At 45.6% G+C, this 21,741-nt stretch overlaps 1 protein-coding gene across 3 annotated transcripts in view; it reads right to left on the bottom strand.

Annotated features, from left to right (window-relative positions):
• The window catches only part of ZHX2 (zinc fingers and homeoboxes 2), a 43,887-nt gene extending 25,285 nt beyond the window's left edge, over nt 1-18,602 (bottom strand). The window contains exon 1 of one of the 3 annotated variants that reach the window (XM_033155801.1): nt 18,520-18,602. The gene's annotated coding sequence lies outside the window, so the exon portion shown is untranslated. Of the gene's footprint in view, nt 1-18,200; nt 18,329-18,507 lie in introns of those variants that run through there. The other 2 variants (XM_033155802.1, XM_033155800.1) reach the window with 2 other exon arrangements.
• Nucleotides 18,603-21,741: the final 3,139 nt, after the last annotated feature.

The raw sequence follows: 21,741 nt of genomic DNA, 5'->3' as shown, positions 1-21,741 counted from the left end.
TTTCATTGTCTCCAGGTATACGTTATTTATTTTCATTTATTCATTCAATTTACATCCCGTCCTGCCTCCTGAAGGAGCCTAACTAAGTAGAGGCTTTGCCGCCATTGTTATCAGGTTCCCTGCTCTCAACGGAGGAGGGAACTCCTGGAAGCCAGGACAGAACTCGAGAATTCTCCTAAGAATCATGTGACCACCAAGATCCTCAAAGAACAACTGCATATTCCTGCATTGCAGGGGGTTGGAATAGATCAGTGGTGGTGAACCTATGGCACGTGTGCCAGAGGGGGCACTCAGAGCTCTCTCCTTGGGCACACATGCCGTTGCCCCAGCACAGAGTTCGTAGGGGCAGCATGCGCCGAGTAGAGCTGTGCATGCGTGAGTAGTGGGTTTGTGATGCAGGGATCTCAACTACAGCATCCATGGCAAATAGCCATTCAACTTCTGCTTTGAAATCTCCCAAAGAAGCGTTTCTTGAAGGGAAATGATCAAAACAGCCATGTTGTCTGGGAGTAATTCCCTTTTCAATTACAGGTAGGTAGCCGTGTTGGTCTACCATAGTCAAAACAAAATAAAAATTTAAAAAATTCCTTCCAGTAGCACCTTAGAGACCAACTAAGTTTGTTCTTGGTATGAGCTTTCGTGTGCGTGCACACTTCTTCAGATACACTGAAACAGAAGCCACCAGACCCTTATATATAGTGAGAGGGTGGGGAGGGGTATTACTCAGAAGGGTGGTGGGAATGGGTGATTGGCTGATAGGTGTGGAAAACCTGTTGATGACTGTTAACGACTGCAATTGGTCTTACAGGAAAAGGCAAGGGGTGAGATGGCTAACGTCCATCTTTAGCCATCTCACCCCTTGCATAATACCCCTCCCCACCCTCTCACTATATATAAGGGTCTGGTGACTTCTGTTTCAGTGTATCTGAAGAAGTGTGCATGCACATGAAAGCTCATACCAAGAACAAACTTACCGTAGTTGGTCTCTAAGGTGCTACTGGAAGGAATTTTTAAATTTTTTTATTTTGTTTCACTTTTTAATGATTTCCCAAACAAGGATAATGCAAACTTTTACCTTTCAATAACAAGTTGAAAGCTCTGTTATTGTGTTTTTCTTTTAAGCCAAAAGATGTTAACATACGAGTTGTTGTTTTTTCTTAACTAAAACCTCAATATTCAGTTTAAATTGCCGTGTTGGCACTCTGCGATAAATAAGTGGGTTTTGGGTTGCAGTTTGGGCACTCGGTCTCTAAAAGGTTGGCCATCACTGGAATAGACGATCATCAGGGTCCCTTGAAACTCTGCAATTCTCTGACTACTGTGCTGTTGATCTCTCACAGCTTACATTGCTGCTGCGAACGCCCAGCCTGCCTCACCCACATTGTGGCTGGTGGTCTCCTTGCCGCAACAAGGACAGGGCAAATTGGGCTACCCCATTGTCAGACAGGCAGGTGAGCTGGAAAACACAACCGGCCCACCTGCCTGTTCCAGTACTTGCCTGCCCAGCTATTTGACCTGAGCATCAAGCACCTTGGGTCCAAACAAGCTTAGGCTTCAGCGGTTTTCTCCTCACCCCCTGCGCCCCCAATGCAACGACTGCGAAGTCCATCGCAAACTGGATTTCCCCCAGCCGAAGCTCGTTGCTCTTCACCTCCGTTACTCAGCGACCGCGACGAAAGTCACGACTCCCGGAGGAGAGGAAAAGGACGGCCTTCGAGCCCATTGTCTGGGACACAATGTTCCGAGCAAAGGTTCCTGCATAAAATATGAAAGCTGAGTGAATTATTCAGGCTCTGGAAATATCTGCAAGAACTAGCCCAAAGTCCTCTTTCTGCTGTTTTTAAGTCTCCTGCAAAAGATTTGTTTCCCTAAATATCACGTGTGCCGACTGAGGCTCCCCCCCTTGCCCTCCACTGCCTCTCTTTCCAACTGCACAGCAACCCACACTTTACGTTCAAGCAGAAAAATTGATGCGGCAAACGAAGAAAATCAAGCCTGAACCAAACCCACCTCAGAGTTTAGAAAACAGGAAGTGGCAGGATAGGAATTTCAGCTGTTCACAGTAAATGCTATCAGAGGATTCATGCATTAGTTTTTGGGTTTGTTTGTTTTTTTAAGTAACTACCGTCGACTGAGGAGTACTTGTGTTTTCCTTCAAACTGCATTTGGTCTCTGGCCGTGGGACAGGCATACAATTTCAAGCAGCTAATGAATTGCAGCAATTCGTCAGGGGAGCAGAGGGTTCGATGCCAAAAAATTTGGCTCCGGAACCTCTCCTTGCCACTAGCTCTTATGCAGCAGCGATACAGCGCCTATGGGAGGCCTTGCCAGAGGCAGGGCTTCCGTTAAATATTAAGAGGCTGTTTGTTAAAATAACATTGCCATGGCAACCGGGGAAAGCTCAAGTAGCGCCAGGTGCCTGTGCTGGAGCTGCTGACTCATGGTGGCGTGTTAAACTGCCAATCAACTCCTATCTGGATTACTTCGCTCCCTCTCTCAGACTCTCTGCGTCGACAGGAAGGGTGCTGGGAATGCAGGTTGTTGCTGAGAAAGCAACAGGGATGCAGGGAATCTGTGAACATCTGGGTGTGAAGCACTACAAACACCCATCAGCCCCAAACCAGATGGCCAATGGTCCAGGGCGATGGGAGATGTTCTAGCAAGAACCAAAGGCTCTCCCATCCCATCTAATGCAAGACTCTTGGGGTTATTCCAGCAATAGAGGAGCAGGGTTTCTCCTCTCCCACGGTTCCCCAATCCCCTACACAACAGTCTTCTCCAACCTGGCGCCCTCCAGATGCTGCCAGAATTCCAACTCCCATCAGCTGCAGTCAGCATGGCCAATGATCATTTATGATCTAGGCTCCCATCTGTAGCACTTCACGCTCAAAGTAGTATCCTTGGCAACAGTTATGGCTTCACCAAAGAATCCTGGGAACTGTAGATTGTTAAGGGTGCTGAGAGTTGTTAGGAGGCGCCTAGTCTCCTCACAGAGCTACAAATCAACCCCTCTTCTCAAGGAACTCTGGGAATTGTAATTTTCAGAGGGGGGCAACCCTCACCCAGCTTTGAAGAGAAAGACATATAAGCACTTGTGCACTGTTTCTGAAATTTTAGATATCCTGCTGCTGATTCCCCCCTCATTTTTCAAGGGGCCGCCGCTATTACATGTGCATTATGTTTAACAGTTTCATCCAATTTAAGTGGGTAATAACATGTTATGAGACTCTATTTCACGGGGTTGTAAAATTTGCCGCTGGGATGATACTGTGCATAATTTTGACATTGCTGCTTCGTATTTAGTTATTATGTTCGATATATATTATGCACTATTGTGCATTGTTTATTGGGATGTATGGTTCATATTATTGAATTGTATTTGTATCACTGTTTTAATTGGCATCCTGTGGATGTTACATTATGTATTGACATACCAAGTTTATTATGTTGTAAACGTAGAACCTAGAACTGGTGGTCTTTTGACAAAGTTCGTGATTTAAAGGTTAAAATAAAATAAAAATAAATTATGAGAGTGCTAGCCACAGGACCCCCATCTGGATATTGTGAGAAGATATTGCTTACTTTTTAGATGGCATATGATGTCTTGGTTGCTATGCTGTAATTACCACATATTTGTGCTGTTGTTAGTGTTTTTGGCAACGTTAAAAATGTCATTTTATATTAGTTGCCTTAAGATTTTTGCATGTTTCTAAATTGTTGTGAGTTGCCTGGAGACCACTCAGTGTTAGGCAACTAAACACCAGAATAAACAATAACGTTGTATTTAACACATCAGTGTATCGCCCTTCACCAAAATTGGTTCCAAGGCAGTTTGCACAATTAATATATCAAATCCATTAAAAAAACATATCAGCTGAGACAAGATCAGCCATCTGGAAAGCTACAGGTTCCTTAATCCTGGGCTGAAGTGCCCAGGTACAAACCCCAACTTAACAAAAGGAATTCTGCCTCTTGCTGCCTTAAAAAGTAATCTCTGCTTCTTATACCCTTAATGAGATTACAGCTCTCCATTATGACAGCTGAGCCCTTTTTTATGATAGTTAAAACATTTTAAGCAGAAGGTAATTACGCTTTGCAATTAAAATCCACATCAGGCCTATGAAATCAAAGAAGCGATACACTAAGCCTTTTGGAAAAAAACAACAACAAATAAATATATGCCAATGAGTCAGCTAGTCAGTTGTGGAATGAGAATTTAGTGTTCACAGTATTCGGCTGTGCTGTCTGGGGTGGAGAAAAGTTGTGGTTCGAAACAGCTGGACAAAAGGCACCCAGCTGGGGAAAACCGAGCTATAGCTCCTTGTTGCTGTGTTTGGGTGCTTCAGCTCATGTGGCTATGACAACCGCAAGCAACGCAATGCAATGGTGTTTGGTTGAGGGGGGAAAAGCCTTTAATAAACCTGGTTTGGGGTTGAAGAACACTTTTTTCTATATAGTTTTAGTTTTGGGCGGCTTCCAACAGACCATTAAAATACAATAATCTATTAAACATTAAAAGCTTCCCTAAACAGGGCTGCCTTCAGATGTCTGAAGCTAATTGTTTATACAGAAGGGAAAGATCCTGGGTTGAGCATGTGTTGAGGCACCTCAACCCTTAATTCTATGTCTGCCCTTCTGAGCCTATATTTGGCATCCGGCTCCGATTGATAGCTGCCAAAGTTTGCCTTTACTAAGCAAACAGCAGATTTTTGCGTGTCATTGGCATGCATCAACAGTGTGGTAGTGGATGCCAGTCACTCATCTCCCCAGCTGTAGTACGACTTGGCTCTGTGGTGGGAAGACTATAGCTCTGTGGCAGATTCCCCAAGATGCAATGCCTGACATTGACACTGGTGGGTATTGCATCTTGGCGACCTTGCAGCTACCCACCAAGGAGCAGCTCTGTATCCAGAAGGAGCGTTGTGGCCTGGGTAAATGCATGGGGGGGGGGGGAAAGAGGTGGTACGGGACTGGTGGCAGAAAACAGGAGGATCCATGTGATGTGAGGTATCTGATAGTGCCAAGGGAGGCCAGGGTTTGGTGGCAGAGGCAGCAGGAGCAGCAACATCAGGCCTCTCCAAGGCCCAGCATCCCTGCCAACTCCAGTTGCTGGCCTTGAACTAAGTAGGCCATGCAAACCTGGTACCTGCACTCCTGCCCTAGGAGAAGCCACCCATCATTATCCAGAGCTGCACACAGCCGAGGAAGAACAGGAAGAATCTTGCTCAATGGTCAATGCCTTTCATGATCTGATTCACAAATAATGCTCAATGCCTTGCATGATCTAATTCACAAATAAGGCAGCTACCCAGTTGTAGTGATTGTTTTGTCAGGGAAGAAGAAGAAGAAGAAGAAGAGGAAGAAGAAGAAGAAGAAGAAGAAGAGTTTGGATTTGATATCCCGCCTTATCACTAACCGAAGGAGTCTCAATGCGGCTAACATTCTCCTTTCCCTTCCTCCCCCACAACAAACACTCTGTGAGGTGAGTGGGGCTGAGAGACTTCAGAGAAGTGGGACTAGCAGCTGCATGTGGAGGAGCGGAGACTCGAACCCGACTCACCAGATTAGGAGTCTACCACTCTTAACCACTACACCACACTGGCTCTCATATCTCTGCAGTCAATCATCTTCTCACTGAGAAAACCCAAGGGTCTCTGGAATGCAGTTTGAAACACAACTCCCATGCATTGAATATCACAATAAAATAATTGGCATGGGGGCAAGGAAACACCCCTCTGTACACACCGGCTTGCAATACATCAGTATGATTTTTCATCTGATGGCAGTTCACATTAGAACTACGGTATATTACATGATCCAATTTCCTTAAGGATTTATGTATCAATAAAAGGCCTGGGTTGCCAAAGTGGATGTGAATGACTGGCGCATCCATTTCGAGGCAGAAGCAACTCCAGCACCAATGAAAGTAAAGAATGCCTCCTGTTGCATGGAGGGTGGCAAAAATAACGCCTTTGAGATGCTACCTTGTTGTACCTCCTGTTGTTATGAAAGGAAAGGAAAATGTTAGAAGGAAGGAAACAGAACAGGGAAACTTACAAACACAGAGTCCATTTTAAACACTGAAACCATTAGAACTCTTTTTGAGGAAGGCTGTTTTTCCTCCAGAAACTTGCCCAAAATGAGAAACTGGGGAGCAGCATGGGAGAAACACACATTATCCATGATGTCACAGACACTATCCAATAGGTGCCCATGATGGATCCACAAGCAGAAATATTACTGTATTATTATTATTATTATTATTATTATTATTCCCTGCCCATCTGGCTACGTTTCCCCAGCCACTCTGGGCTGCTTCCAGCACATATAAAAACATAATAAAATGTCAAACATTACAAACTTCCCGATACAGGGCTGCCTTCAGATGGCTTCTAAAAGTTGTGTACAGTTGTACTTTGGTTCTCGAATGCCTTGATACTCAAACGTTTTGGCTCCCGAACGCCAAAAACCCGCAAGTAAGTGTTCCGATTTTCGAACGTTATTTGGAAGCCGAGGCTGTTTAGGGCTTTAAAAGTCAGCACCAACACTTTGAATTGTGCTTGGGATCGTACGGAGAGCCAATGCACATCTGCAAGGCTGATGCCAAGTCTAGAATGTGCTGTGTTATACCTTCTTAGAATCATAGAATCATAGAGTTGGAAGAGACCACAAGGGCCATCCAGTCCAACCCCCTGCCAAGCAGGAAACACCATCAAAGCATTCCTGACAGATGGCTGTCAAGCCTCTGCTTAAAGACCTCCAAAGAAGGAGACTCCACCACACTCCTTGGCAGCAAATTCCACTGCCGAACAGCTCTCACTGTCAGGAAGTTCTTTTTTGCTTGTTTTTCTTGTTTTTCACATGCTCCTCCTATGGCACTGGAGCTCAGTGTTTGGGCTGAGGGATGGGGGCAGAGGTAGCGGCATGGAGTGAGAAGGGGGGACCCTAGGGGGTTGGGGAGAGGAGTGAGCAGGGGCACAGCCCCTAGTTAATCACAGTCACATATTTGTGAAAAGGGAGACAAAAACGGTACAAGCCATTGCAACAGTGAGAAAGTGACTCTTGGGGAAAGCATGGGTGGGGAATTTGTGGATCTTCAACTCCCACATCAGGGACGCAGGTGGCGCTGTGGTCTAAACCACTGAGCCTAGGGCTTGCCGATCAGAAGGTCGGCGGTTCGAATCCCCGTGACGGGGTGAGCTCCCGTTGCTCGGTCTCATCTCCTGCCAGCCTAGCAGTTTGAAAGCACGTCAAAGTGCTAGTAGATAAATAGGTACCACTCCGGTGGGAAGGTAAACAGCGTTTCGTGCGCTGCTCTGGTTCACCAGAAGCGGCTTACTCATGCTGGCCACATGACCCAGGAGCTGTCTGCGGACAAACACCGGCTTCCCCGGCCTACAGAGCGAGATGAGCGCTGCAACCACAGAGTCGTCCGCAACTGGACCTAACGGTCGGGGTCCCTTTACCTTTACCTCTACCTCCAACATCAAGAGGGCCACAGACCCATAGTTCCTGGTGTAAAGCAAGTTATGGTTGGATATAAACAACTATGAGTTAAGATGTATCAACGAGGCGGCTGCTGCTGCTGCTTCTGCTAAAGGCAATACAAACTTCCAAAGTAAAATTAATCAAAATTTGAAGCTGGCAGCTTTGAGGATGGGGAGGCAAAGGAAGAGAGGGGGGGAGATTTTAGGGGAAAGAAGCAATCTAATTAATTCGCCACGGAAAGCAAAGAAGTAATGAACTAGCTCTCAAGTGCTTTTCCAATCTACAGTTCCTTTAGCTGAAAGAGATGTGCTTGCATATTTCTGCCAACGGTACAGCACCGAGAGAATTTAAATGCCGGCCAGGAATCTAATTAAGAGCTGTCTTTCCCCTTGAAAACAAGATTTGCAGTTTGGGTAGAAGTTGCTTGCTGGGAGAGGGGTGTGGGGCAACTGTAGCCCACCCTAGTCTCCCATCCCCTCCTGAAAAACTGTCGGAAAACACATGAAGCTGCCTGAAGCCAGACTATCAGTTTAGCAAGGCCAGCAATGTCTACTTTGAGCATTAGCACCTTTTCAGGATTTTAAGCAGATATTTGCTATCTGGGGCTTTTGATCATTGAACCGGGATCTTCTGCATGCAAAAGAACTCAAAGCTAAACTGTAGCCCATTACGCTCCAGCAGTCCTGCATTGCCCCCTTTTCCAGAGCTGCATCTCAGGGGGAAACCCCACCCTTCAAATATCCTTGTTGTCAGGGAACCACTATATCTGCTCTCTCTCTGATCCTTTATTATCAGTGTTAGAAACTGGGATAGAAAAGCTAGGAGCCAAATGGCTTCTGGGACCTGGGTTGTGGGCACCAAAACAGACTGTCTAGTAGTCGCCACTGGGGGGAGGGGGGTTGTCGGCAACACTTTTTATTCCTTATTTTGATAAGCATGAACTCATAGGCAACCCACGCAAGTGACAGACTGTTAATACATTTTAGCAGAAATTGTTAATACATGTTTAATTGGGTGCTTACAATAAAAAAATGGTACCATGCTTCAGTTTTCAAAACACTCTACTCTTTATTGTTAAACTCCTTAACGCATTGTCTATCCTTAACATATACTTCGAGGATTCAAAGCACATACATTTCAGTAATTCTTGCGTGTCAGCCAGGCGCAAAAAATAATGACTTTTTGAGGTGCTTGCAAAGGGAGAATCCTTAGGCGCAAAACACGCCCGGCGCCCTGCTAATTTCAAACCATGATTATTATGCATGCCTATGGCATCACCATGATCTGCCCAACACAGCCCTGCCCACTTCAAGAGGCTTCTTTGAACTCTGGAACGAAAAATTCACTCCCCCTTTCCTTTAACTTGGGCAGGGGGGAGCGAGTAGTTATTTCCTGGAACCTAGATGGCTTCTCCACCAAAGAGAAATCTGAGGCTATTTCTTTTTCACCACACCAAAGCAAGTCAAACGCAGTCAGACTTTCGCCCAACACCAGTTTATTGGCCTTGCAAGCAAGTCTACAAAAGTGGCCAGTGATCATTGTACCTGCCCATATATACCAAGGCTGTTGTTGTTGTTCAGTCGTGTCCGACTCTTCGTGACCCCATGGACCAGAGCACGCCAGGCACCCCTGTCCTCCACTGCCTCACGCAGTTTGCCCAAACTCATGCCAGTCGCTTCGAGAACACTGTCCAACCACCTCATCCTCTGTCATCCCCTTCTCCTTGTGCCCTCCATCTTTCCCAACATCAGGGTCTTTTCCAGGGAGTCTTCTCTTCTCATGAGGTGGCCAAAGTACTGGAGCCTCAACTTCAGGATCTGTCCTTCTAGTGAGCACTCAGGGCTGATTTCTTTAAGAATGGATATGTTTGATCTTTTTTGCAGTCCAAGGCTATTCAAGTGCAACTCAATAGGTGAAAAAAAAAACAGACTTCTGTAGAGCTTCCCTGTCTTGTCACCTGGAGGGAACTTCTGCTTGCCACACATTACCATGTAAGGGGCTGTTTAAGTCTGCGTTAAATGCTGAACAACAATTTCTCCAGCACTCCCTAGGCTGTAGCTAAGTGGCAGAAGATAGAAGTTTCCCGATTCAGTTCCTGGCACCTTCAATTAAAGTGATATTGGGTAACAGGTGGTAGGAAAAGACCCTCCCTCTGAGACATGGAAGAGCCACTGTCAATCAGAGCAGACTGGACTGGACTAGACAGGCCAATGGACAGACTCAGTACGTGTTCACAGAATGCCACCATCTCTCTCTTCCCTACCGGCTGCAGATGACCTAAATTGCATTTCGCCTTGGCTGCCTGTTGTTAATTGATTTCTTGGAGCTTTGTGGTTTTTGCAGGAAGGGCTCCTGAAAAGCGAGGGCTGGGTAAAATAACCCGGGACAAAAGAAAAGAGGCTAACCGATTGCTAACTAGGCAGGAATAAAGAAGCAGTAAACCTATCTAGGCCAGAGCTCTGTTTACAAAGTATCACACAGTAAAAGGATACTGTAGACCTTGATAAAATGCACACACTGTGACAATGCCTGCCGCCTAATGGGAGTTTCATCTGCTTAAGAAATGTGCAACAGACTCGACTTGGAAGGAAGTCCCATCAATTTCAAAAGTTATTTGCTTCCAATTAAGTAACCTTTTCTCTGTTACTTGGGAGGAAGCCCCAGTGAACTCAGTAAAACTTGCATGCCTAGCAACTGGTCTGTAGAGGCATTAGCCTTGCATTTTAAAACCACAGAATATATTTAGGTTAAACACAGTTTAGTGTGTTGTTCAAACTATAAACTGTGGTTAGTTTTAACTGCAATTGGTTAAAATAAACCAGGTTCAGAAAACAGTTTGAAGCTGCCCCAATTTCCATTGACTTCAGCTAAAATCATCCATAATTTGTCAGGTTTGGATGATCAAAAACAGAAACAAATGCTTTTGAGCATCTCCTCTCAGCCACACTATAGGAAGATGTGGGTAGCACTAGTCTAAGGCTCCCCTACACTAACTGTCATCACAGTACACAATGGTTTAGCATGACACCCAAGACAAACTAACTACTTAGCTGAATAACAGCCAATCTTCTCAAAGAGAAGATCATGGGATAAAACTGGTCCCCAATGGTATTACTTAAGACTGAAGGTCCGGAATGCATATTTGAATGTTTCCCCATGTTACAAAGACAAACAGCCTACTAGGCAGCCCAATTTTATACTTCCAGTTATAAACAAAAACAAGAGCTTTGTAAGTTATATTACAGCTGTTCTCAAAAACAAGCCAACAGGAATAACAATTACAACTCAGCCATTATGACCCCAATTACAACATAAATTTATTTCTTAAACATATAATATTCCAGTCTTTTGCACTGGGGGGAAATGAATTCAGAGCAAACAGTAGTTAAAACCTGCAACTAGAAACATTCCCAAAGAAGGAGATTAAATTGGTTGGAAAAGTAGCAAGTCACATAAAGAAAGTTCTGAGCCTAACCTCTGTAATATTGATTTTCTACGTGTCGTGTTTCATATAAATATCTATGTATAAAAGACAGAGCTGATTTTTGTCAACTCGCTCGGTCTTGTGAGGCGAGACCCTGTTTATCCTTACCAATTTCCACTTTTCCAACACCTTATCCTGCCATTTCGCATCTCTGCATAAAACCACCACCCAGGATGTAAAGGGGGGTGGAATGACACAAAATATTCCGATTGGCCCAAATGTCAGGGAGCAACTAGGGCAAGCGCTAATTAAATCACCTCAATCCTTGAAAACAGATGGAAAAGGTGCAAACCTTCATGGCCTACATATCACCAATGCTAGGCAGTGTTAATTTCTATGTCAACAAAGATACAGTTATATCTTGATAGCTCAGAAGCTGGGGGCGCAATCAGAGAGACAACTCTGGAACAGTATACAAAAAACTGTGTTATAAAGTTAGGCAAATCACTGATTGCAGGTCCCCTCCCTGCCCTCACATGTTTATAAGTTTCCTTCTTTTTGTTTTTAAACCTTCTTGGTATATAGAATCATCTCCACAGGGAACCCTGTTTTTCCTGGATTGTGGGACCCAGGTCAGACACACAACAAATTGCTCGGTGTGGAGAGCCCTTGTTTAGGGTTCCAGCAACCCAGCTAAGTCTTAAGATTTAGTGTCAGGAATAACGTAGTCCTGGACACAGCAGAGTTAACAGCAGGTTTTCTGGAAGCTTCTGGCTGTTGAGGATTAACTGGACAGCACAACGCAGGAACTCAGCAACTCACTTGGATAACTATATACAGTATTTATTGAAGCAACTAGTATCCATAAGTTACTATGTACAGACTTTACAAATAAAAGAAACAAAGCATAAAATCTCTCCTCTCTGTCTCTCTCTCTCAACCTTCATTACACCACTAACAACCAACCACACAGCTCTCACACAGAGCTCATTCTTTAGGAACTCATTGACCAATCACAGGCCGTTGCTAAGGGTCTGAAGAGAGAGAAGATATTGGCTTTCTGCCAACTGGTAATTGCTACAGAGGTGATAAGCCGATTTTCTGCACTTAGGCACTTTGAAATCTCTAACACTAAGACAGTCTGTTCCAAGAGTAGCCAATGTGGTTGCCTCCAGATGTTTTGGTCTATAACAGGCATAGGCAACCTTCGGCTCTCCAGATGTTTTGGACTACAATTCCCATCATCCCTGACCACTGGTCCTGTTAGCTAGGGATCATGGGAGTTGTAGGCCAAAACATCTGGAGAGCCGAAGGTTGCCTATGCCTGGTCTATAACCTCCATCAGATGCAAGCTGCAGTCCACATCTGGAGGGTATTCCAGCTCTATTCCACCTCCTTCCTGGTTTTCCAGGGTTGTCCCCCCACAACTCTCCATAGCACTGTCTATACTATAAGAGGCCACAAGACTTTTGCCGTGACCTATAGCTTTATTTGAAAGCTGCCTTGAGTTCGATTTTAATCACAGAAATCAAAAGCAGGGCATAAACATTGAAACATATCCATTTATAGAAATAATATTTGGACAAACTTCCTCATTTCATCCCTTTAGCTTGGGGTACAGAATCTGTTGCCTTCTAGATGTTCTTGGGAGCTCCTACTTCCTTCAGGTCCAACCAGCATGGCCAATAGTCAGGAATGATGGGAGTTGTAGTCCATCAACATATGGAAGGCCACAGATTCACCACCCCCTACTTTAGCTACATCCAATGACACGGAGAAAGAACAAGGGGAATCAAAGTGCAAAGCCACTTGCTACTATATACAGATGCTTCTTCACTTATTTCTACAGTAGTACCATAGTTCTCAAACTTAATCCATTCTGGAAGTCCGTTCCAAAACCAAAGCGTTCCAAAACCAAGGCATGCTTTCCCATGGAAAGTAATCCAAAATGGATTAATCTGTTCCAGACTTTCAAAAACAACCCTTAAAACAGCCACAGGTAGGTAGCCGTGTTGGTCTGCCATAGTCAAAACAAAATAAAAAAAATTCCTTCCAGTAGCACCTTAGAGACCAACTAAGTTTGTCCTTGGTATGAGCTTTCATGTGCATGCACACTTCTTGGTTTGAGTACCAAGGCGTTTGAGACCCAAGGTAACACTGTAATTCCCCCCCCCTCCAAGCATTTGATGTGAGTAAATGCTTCTACACCAGTGTGGTGTAGTGGTTAAGAGCGGCAGACTCATAATCTGGTGAACTGGGTTCGCGTCTCCGCTCCTCCACATTGACCTTGGGCTGGTCACACTTCTCTGAAGTCTCTCAGCCCCACTCACCTCACAGAGTGTTTGTTGTGGGGGAGGAAGGGAATGGAGAATGTTAGCCGCTTTGAGACTCCTTCGGGTAGTGATAAAGCGGGATATCAAATCCAAACTCCTCTTCTTCTTCGTCTTGAAGCACTTCAGGCAAAATTCACTTTTTTTTTTTAAGAATTGCTTGGAACAGTAAAAGTGTATTGTAATTCCTGATTTTACACAGCTGTTGGCAGAAATTAAAATGGGCAGTGGCGGGGGGAGGGTGGTTTCTTCTCTACTTTTACACAGAATGATAGAAAAGTTGAGTGCTATGTTGGAAAGCTATTTCTGGTCAGGAAATGGAAAATTCCAGGATATGATAGCGATTTCCAGAACGACTGAATAAACCTCAATTCTATTAAATATAAGCTATAATTGCCGAACACTCTTAGACATGCTCCAGTCCTGCTGGAACCAGAGGGGTTTAAAACACAGGCCAAAGTGGGTGGTGTCCTCTTCTTCGATGGCTATGGGCTTTTTAAAGGGTCAAGAAAACCCTCTGGCTTCTGACACCTCGCTCTTGCATCAGCTATGGTTTCCATGCTTCAGAAATCTCAGTTCCTCCATTCCCATTTTTTAAGATTATTGTTGTTGTTCTTATTGCCAGAGCAACAATGAATTTAAGCACACTGTATTAAAAATAGCACAGTAGTAGGAAACTTGGAACTTAGGACTATATAGAAGCATTTTAAAACTGTCCTACACAAACAGCAACCAAACAATGATGTTGATGATCAGACTTCCTGTATCTCTGCATTTCTCTATAGCCCAGCTGTCTTGGTTGTGTATGTGGGGTGGTCCCAGCTGGGATCACAACTTCTTTTTGCTGTCCTTTCCTTTCAGCCATTTCCCCCCTGGAAAAATGCTCCCTCTCCTCTAAAGTTTGTATTTTGTCCTGTTAGGGAACAATTACCTGTTCTCTTAATGGAGCAAATGACAACTTTGGAGCGTGTAGTGAGAAACTGCAAGTGTAGGGTTAACTTACTCCAGTGCTGATGTGATTCAGGTACCTCTACTGACCACCCCTGGCCATTTAAAGAAACTAATCATGGATCCCCACTGTCTTGTGAACCATTGGTCCATCTCGCTCAGCTCTGTCAACTCCGACAAGCAGTGCATCTCCATAGACTCAGGCGGAGATTGTTCTCAGCTCTCTACTTGAGATTCCAAACTTGGGACTTGCAAAGCACATGCCCAGCTTGGGACCCAATGCACACCTGCCCACAAAATTCTCAAATTTTATCCGTTCCGGAAGTCCGTTCCAAAACCAAAGCGTTCCAAAACCAAGGCACGCTTTCCCATAGAAAGTAATGCAAAATGGATTAATCCGTTCCAGACTTTTAGAAACAACCCCCAAAACAGCAACTGGACATGAATTTTCTTGTCTGACGAGACCATTGATCCAAATTAAAGCAATAAACAATGTACTGCAGTCACGCAATCAATCAGTAGCTGAACTGAACAAAGTCACACACCAAAAGAGAGGGAGAGCGCTACAAAAACGAAAAATAAATAGCAAAAACAGACAGACCTCAGCGTAACTGGCACTCAAAACGGAAGTGTGGCACTCAAATCGGAAGCATAACACTCAAAACTGAGCATGTTTGACTTCTGAAAAAAGTTTGCAAATCAGAACACTTACTTCCGGGTTTGCAGTGTTTGGGTTCCAAGTTGTTTCAGAACCAAGGTACCACTGTACTACAGATCTGCACAACTCATGCTCCATCAAGGCGTAAAAATCACAAGAGCAGCTGTGCTGAATCAAACCAAAGGCCCATCTTGTCCAGCACTCTAGGGTCACAGTGGCCAACCAGATGACCACAAGAATTCCCCAAGCCGGACCCTGAACGCAGTTAACACTCACTCTACCTGCGATTCCCAGCAGCTGGCATTTATAGGCTTTCTGCCTCTGACCGTGAAGGTAGAACACTGTGATTAGTAGACACAAATGGGACGATGCTAAAGCTCCTAGGTTTGTTGCCTGTTAAGAACGGCAGAAGTGTGTTGGGGTCTAAATCAATCCCCTGCCATGTATGGCTGGCATACAGCACAGTGTTCGAATAAACATGCCCAGGATTGAGATGTGAATACCAAATCCTGCAAAGTTCCCAATTCCACTTTCAGAAAAGACCTGCTGGATCAGGCCAAAGGTCCAGCATCTTGATCTCATGGTCCACAACGAGAGGCCTGTGGGAAGCTTGCAAGCAGGACCAGGGTGCAGTTTTCAACTGGGCAAAGCGGATTTGATAGCTGCAGAAATTTCAAACTGTACAGAGCTGCTGTTCACATAGAAATGGTATGTCCTGTGCAACTCAAAAGCAGGCTTGATTGCATTTAATCCAAAAGCTGGCCCCTTCCTGTTCCCCCATCTAGCTACAAGTGTTAATCAACATAGCAAAACTGGGGTGATTGATTCTGTTAGCTCCAATTACCACTACTGTGCATGGTCACAGGATTTACCGGTATTTTACACAAATTTAAGCTTTAACTGAATCGTCACAGACCATATTTTTTTGCAGGTCACTCATCACTATTTGACCCCACTGTTTACATCCCCGTCCCCTTTATGCCCATGCATATATCAATCAACTGAGGACGACACATTATACATTTGATTACTGGAGTCTCTAGGCCATGAAAGCTGTTCGACAGTGGTTCGGTCTCCCTCGAAAGGTTGTGCACTCTCCTAACTTGGAGGTTTTTAAGCAGAGGTTGGACGGCCATCTGCCATGGATGCTTTATTTGAGATTCCTGCATTGCAGGGGAAACAAAATAGTATGAGCTTTCGTGTGCATGCACACTTCTTCAGATACACTGTATCTGAAGAAGTGTGCATGCACACGAAAGCTCATACCAAGAACAAACTCAGTTGGTCTCTAAGGTGCTACTGGAAAGAATTTCCTATTTTGTTTCGACTATGGCAGACCAACACGGCTACCCACCCGTAACTGCATTGCAGGGGGTTAGACTAGATGACCCTTGGGGTCCCTTCCAACTCTACAATTCTATGAGAGCACATGCCGTAACAACTGTAGATTCCTTTAGGGTGCAAAACGATTGTTTGTTGCTGCTGCAACAGGCTCACACCTGCTCTGAAAGCTGCCTGCTTCTTATTGCTCTTAAAACTAACGAGTGCATTAGGATCACCACAATTTAGGGTTCAAAAGCTGAAGCTGCTAGAAGTACAACATGCCCTTTAAAAGGAAAGACAAGACAACCAACTACCCAGCTTGCAGGGGGGAGGCACAGACTGAATTCCTCCAGCAGGCAAACAAAAGGCAATCAGGAAACATGTCTAGGGCTCCGAACCTTCTCACATGGCTTTGAAGTCATTCAACCAGGTGGAACTTCTCAGCAAATCAAAACTTCACTTCCTCAAAAACCAAGCCTCTCCCACAGCACTTTCATCTCAGGGGTTGGGGCAGCCCTTGTTGCTCTCTCTCCCCAGTGAGACAGGAAAGGAGCAAGTCCAATTCAAATCCTATGAAAATAAAAAAACTGCTGGGGGGAGGGAAAGGTTTTTCTGGGGGGAAAGCATAGACCTGGAAGTCTCTCCAAAGGAAATGTGGAACGATGACCAGAACACTTTAACATTTCCCAGGATTGTGGAGATCTTTGGAACAGGATCAAATCAGAAGTAAAACCAACAACGGTTAGGAGTAACCTTTTTTTTCAACATTTCGGGTTTTGTTTCGATTTTTAAACAGGGCGTTGGAATAAACCAGGCGTTTGGCAAGATGGATATTTTTAATTTCTTAGCAAAAAAAGGAGGATGCGCCAAGATGATGATCGCCCCTCCCCACCCGCTATCAGAAGATGGGGTAGTGGTGGGAAATTTGGGGCGGGGGGGGTTAGCCCGATGCGTTATGCTATCCAAGTATGGCCTCTACAGAGCCATTATTTCCTATTAATAGGGAAAAAATTACAACGTCTCCTGTCAATTTACAGATTTTTTTTTCCGGGGTTGGCGGGGGGACAGAAAGAGACTGCAGCCCAACGCGTCATGGTGCCTGCATGAAAGACGAATCTGGTGTGTGTGCGTGGAATCGCAGCCCAAACCTGTGCTTACTCGGAGCCTGGAGGGGCTACCCTATCCCATTTCCACCCCCTCCCCACCTTAAAACTGTGACCCCCGTCTCCCAGGAGGCGCGCTGGGAACACGAGGGCAAAGGCGTCCGGCCCCCCCCCCCACCCGCTCCACCGACGTCGCAGTTATGGGGGAAAGGAGGGGGCGGGGGTGTCCCTCTTCTCCAAGCCTGGATTTCCAAGATCGCCTTCCTCGCCTCTACGTAACGCCTTCTCGAAAGCGGACGCCATATTTTGTGTGGCTGATGTCGACATAGGGAAACGTAGACATATTTTTTTTAATGTATTTTTTTTTTAACCAACACCCTTCGCCTTCTCTCCTTTTTTTGCCCTCCCCCCGCCCGGCATGCAGCCCCCTCCTCCCTTAAAACAACAACAACAACTTGAGATCGGCTTGAAGAGAGGGCGAAGGGCCTCCTTTCCAATACTCGTGCACGTTTTCCTTTTAATCCGATCTTTTATCCCTACCCTCCCGGCTTGCCACCTTCCTTGCAATCTTCCCTCTCTTCAACGCCCCTCCCTCCCTGCCTTCCTCCCCTCCCCACCCGCTCTCAAGTCCTCTTAACAAACAGGAGCTTTCTTTTCTTTTTTCCTCCCCTCCCCCGGAGGTAGCAAAAGTTAGGTCCGAGTGGCTTGCCCCGATCGGTCGGGATTACAGGGCAAAAGCAAAGAGCATCTCAAGTCCATGTGGGCAAAGGATTTAGCAGCAGGGTTGTTTTTGCAAAGAACCGCACTTCCTTGTTCCTCCTTTCTTAAAAACAAACAAACCAAAAACCTAATAATAATATGGGCGGAGGAAGGGAGGGCGAACGTTGTTTTCTTTTTCTTTTTCTTTCTTTCTTCCCCTTCCTTACCTGCGATCAAAGCTTTGGAACGCCGAGACACGAACTTTCCCCGGAATGGAACTCTCGGTGCGCGTTCTAGAACGCGGGGGAGCCAGTCCGGGACTCTCGGTTTTAACACTCGGCCCACCGCACCGCACCCCCCCCCACCCCACCCCCGCCGCGAAAAGAAAGCAACCACCACCACACACGCGCACACACAGACACACGCACACAAACACAAAAAAACCCAGTAGCAATTGGGGGGGTTGGGAATTAAATTAAATTTTAAAAAAAAAACCCTCTCCGATCGGTGGTGGTGATCTACGCCAAAACCCACATGATCTCTTACGTCAGCTTGCGTATTTGCATACGATACAACCCGCGGCTCTTCTAGCAGGGTCCCTCGATTTGGGACAAAGTTTTCATCCTCTTTCTTCTCCCCCCCCCCCCAGCGTGAAAAACCTGCAGCAACTTTCTCTGCCCTCCCTACCCCTTCCTTCCAAATGTCCTCCCTCCCTTAAAAAGCATGCCTTCACCTTCTCTTAATTAATCAAATCATATCTTCATTCTGTTCACATGCGGGTTTGGGTTTTTTTTTGGTCTCCGCGTTCTTTGTTACGTGCATTTTGGTCTTAACTTTAATGCAGTGTGGGGAAAAAAGAAGGACGTTTTAATTTGCTGGCGGGGGAGGGGCGGTCGGAAGAGAAGGTTGCCTCTAATAATATCAAGGATGCTTTATATTTATATATATTATCAATTCACTTGGATACTGTTGCAGTCTTTCTTTGGTTATTAGTGCATGGGGTCCGAGGCTGCACTAAGCGCTTACTCGGGAGCAACTTCCATCCTGGGGTCGAGCTGCAGCCTCACGCGCGGTGCTTGGGGAGCAACCCCACTCGAGCTCCGTGGGACTCCACGTGCATGCTGAACTCGGGAGAAAGTCCTCACTTTGTTCCATCATGGGCCTTGCTCCCTCGTAAGCGAGCGTGGGACTGGAGCCTTCGGACCTCGATCTTGTGCACGTTTGCAGAAAGGAACCAGACTGCTTATGTAGAAATCACGGGGAAAAGGGTTAACACACTTGTTCGCTTAAATGACCTCAATTGTAGCTGTGCGCTTTATCTCCTCCGAAATGTCCCCCCCCCTGCTGTATTTCCAAAGTACAGCAACCGCGCAAGTTGTCACAATGGACCCGGACCACTTTCTCATCCGCGCCCCTTAACTTCTCATTGCCAACGTCGGCGCAAAATGTTTCTGAATTACGCACGCGCGCACAGGTCCCCAAATCCGGACGCTGGATCCCTAGAGTATAGGTAGAAATCACGCAGAGGGTGCAGGACTTCCTGTGGTGGAAGAGACCATTGCTCCTTTTCCACACACCTCCCCCCCCCAAAAAAAATAAAAATCATTCGGAGCCTTCGATCCTATAATCAGAAGTCCGGGGTATTCAGTGGCACGGCCCAGACGGGAGAATACCCATTGGGGATGGCTATACGATCGGATATCTCGCTCACTGCTACTCCTCGCGCCGGTTATGCTGTCGGACATTCCTTTTAAATCGGGGGGGGGGGCGAGGGCGAGCCTTTCTTACGCCCAGGAAGACTGCGAAACAGCTGCACCCTGTCCTGTAATGTGAACCTAGTTAAATTTAAGCCCGGGCCATTATGGTTAAGACCCTCTGCCCTGTGATTAATGGACAAATTAACGCGCGCGCCCCACCGCACCAAACAAACAAACAAATAAGAATCCCTTTGCAATGGCTCTGGTGGGTGAGATGTAGATTTTGGGGGGGGGGCGGTACACTGAGATGGCAAAATCTGTGTGTCCAATTAAAAAAGCTGCTTGCGCGCACAGCCTCAGGCCGTGCAACGAGGCGGCGCGTAATTGTGTGTGCCTTCACTTGTTCCCTCCCCTCTGATCTAATTTTAATTGTTTAAAATAAATAAATCCCAAGTCATTGGAAGAAATAGGCAGAGAGTAACCCCCAGCCCCAGCCCAGTTGCTGTTCTACGTTCATTGTTTCATTGCCATGCTTCAAATGGAAAAGTGCGGGTGGGTGCGGAGAGAGGGAGACAGGGGCCCCCCGTCGTCTTCTGCAAAAGGGGCAAGTTCGAAGCGTGCTGGTGACTTCGACAAACTCTTGATCGCTGCCACGTGGGAGCTGCGAGAAGAAGTCCTGAATCTGATGGTTGCGGAAAGAGCAAACGCTGGGCTGAGCTTCTCTCTCCTGCGTTGCTCCTTTAGGTGGTGCTTTCTTTTAGCTTTCCCTTACCTCCTTTTCATTTATTTGGTCCACGTGTTGCCTTTTTCATATTCATCATGTCTGAAGTGCAGCAGAAGTAGATTGACAGATCCGCCTTGATTAATACTCCTGTAGAACAGCGGCCATTTAATATTAATAGATTAATATACTTTATGTGGTGCCAGACCACATCCATCAAGGGCAGTTGCTTTTTCTCCTCCTCCTCTCCTTGTGTCTCCTCTCCCACCCCCAAAACCACCCAGACTCCTATAACAGCTGCCCAAGAAGCCAGCTGGTGTAGTTTATCCCAGAATAGAAAGTGATGGGAGACACTTCACCTGTTGCATTTCTGCCTGTCCTGCACAGCTTTTGCACTGTTCTATGCATTGCCCTGTTTGCTGGGGGACACTCCATCCCACCTGTCATTTGGCATGGGAATCTGTCTCGTTTGAAAGTGCAAGGATGTAACAGCTGAGATCACACAATTGCAGAGTTGGAAGGGACACAGGATCATCTAGTCCAACCCCTGGCTGCAATGCAGGAATATGCAGCTGTCCCATATGGGGATCGAACCTGCGACCTTGGTGCTATCAGCACCTTGCTCTAACCGACCAAGCTAGATCATTATCATAATATTTTCTCGCGATTTTGGAAAGTTTTTTTTTTTTTTTTAAATGTAGAACTCATTTACTCCCTTGCTTGTCCTAGAGAGCAAGGTTCAGTCTACTAGACAAGCTGTTGGGTTTTTACTGGTAACAAGTAGTGTTTTAAGTTCCTTGGCTGACTGGCTGGCTTTTCGGAGATTCTCTTTCTCGAGTCTAGAGAATAGGAAAAACGGCCCACCTAGCAGAGTTGTTGTGAGGGTGTTTTAAATATTTTGCAGATTTAAAAAGTGAGTAGGTAGTAACAGGTCTATTACCGATCTGCATGAAATGTTACCTATGAGTGCATATGCTGAGGTTTGTGCTGCAAAATGCCCACCTTTTTAATTGGCGATGAATGAACTTGGCAATTATTGCGCTTGGCTCTCATTCTCCCTTCCTCAATAATGCCTTAATTATATTTCAACTGTGCAGAGCATGATACTTTCACTGTTTCAAATTACTGCTATGGGCACATGCCCTTTTGACTTTAAACAAGAAGAATACCTTTCAGCCAGAGTTTATTTCACACTTGCTCATGTTCATTGAGCTTTAAAATCACCCTGCTTATTGTTTTGCATTTAATTTTTCCTAAATACCAGGCTCCATGTTGTTATGGCCTCTGAGAAACACAGCAACAGTTTAACATTGGGTAAAAAGTACTGTAATTATATAGGGCACCCCTCGG

This window comes from Lacerta agilis, chromosome 7 (assembly GCF_009819535.1).
Source record: "Lacerta agilis isolate rLacAgi1 chromosome 7, rLacAgi1.pri, whole genome shotgun sequence".
Lineage (NCBI taxonomy): Eukaryota > Metazoa > Chordata > Lepidosauria > Squamata > Lacertidae > Lacerta > Lacerta agilis.
This window is presented reverse-complemented; position numbering and strand designations above follow the sequence as displayed.